At 36.6% G+C, this 1051-nt stretch overlaps 1 pseudogene; it reads left to right on the top strand.

Annotated features, from left to right (window-relative positions):
* On the top strand, positions 1-395 carry LOC107508205 (annotated as a pseudogene).
* Positions 396-1051: the final 656 nt, after the last annotated feature.

Below are 1051 nucleotides of genomic sequence, written 5' to 3'. Positions count from 1 at the left end.
ATGATCTTCCCACCATCCCGGAGCCTGCGGAGGCCTGCTGGGAACAGGACATCTAAAACAGCAAATACGTCTGGAAGGCGGTAGTCCAAGGCCAGTTTTGCTGGCTATTAGCAGGGTCTCAGAAAACAGAGCACACAGCTCTTTTTAAAATTGAAGGTGTTTATGCTCCAGATGAAGCTGAATTCTGTCTAGGCAAGAGACATGCTTATGTGTACAAGGCAAAGAATGACATAGTGACTCCTGGTGGCAAAAGGAACAAAACTAGGGTAATCTGGGGAAAGGTAACTCTTGCCCACGGAAATAGCAGCATGGTTTGTGCCAAATTCCAAAGCAACCTTCCTCCTAAGGCCACTGGATGCAGACTCTGTGTAATGCTGTACCCCTCACGGATTTAAACTTATTGAAAATAAATAAATAAAAGTAGATTTGTTCTCTTGTATTTTTTTTTTTTTTAAAAAGGTGCTGTGAAAAAAAGAAAAAAGAAACTGCACAAACATGGGGGGGAAAATTACAATACTAATTTTTAAAAATTTAAAAATAAAAATAAAGCTACTATGAGTGTTTGTGTTCAGGTCTTCATATGGACATTTGTTTTCCTTTCTCTTGGGTAAATACATAGGAGTGGAGCAGCTGGGTCATATGGTGGCTGTATATTTAACCTTTTAAAAACTGTTTAACTATTTTCCAAAGAAGTCCTGCCACTGTATCCCTACCAGCAGCATGTAAGAAAGAGTTCCAGTTTCTCCTCTCTAATTCTTGATTAGGTCGCTCTTTCATTTTAGCCATTCTGATAGGTGTGTAGCAGTACTGCATTGTGGTTTTAATTTGCATTTTTCTAATGACTAATAATATTGAGCATCTTTTCATGTACTTATTTACTATTTATATATCTTTTTTTTTTTTTTTTTGTAAAGTTTGTTCAAACCTTTTGCCCATTGATTGGGTTCTCGGCTTTCTAGTTATTAAGTTTTAAGATTCATCATATGTTCCTTTATCAGATATAAGATTTGCAAATATCTGTGGTTCATCTTTTCATTCTCTTAACAGTGTC

This window comes from Rousettus aegyptiacus, unplaced genomic scaffold (genome assembly GCF_014176215.1).
Source record: "Rousettus aegyptiacus isolate mRouAeg1 unplaced genomic scaffold, mRouAeg1.p scaffold_m13_p_2, whole genome shotgun sequence".
Lineage (NCBI taxonomy): Eukaryota > Metazoa > Chordata > Mammalia > Chiroptera > Pteropodidae > Rousettus > Rousettus aegyptiacus.
The sequence above is the reverse complement of the archived record's forward strand: the minus strand, read 5'-3'. Positions and strand labels throughout refer to the sequence as shown.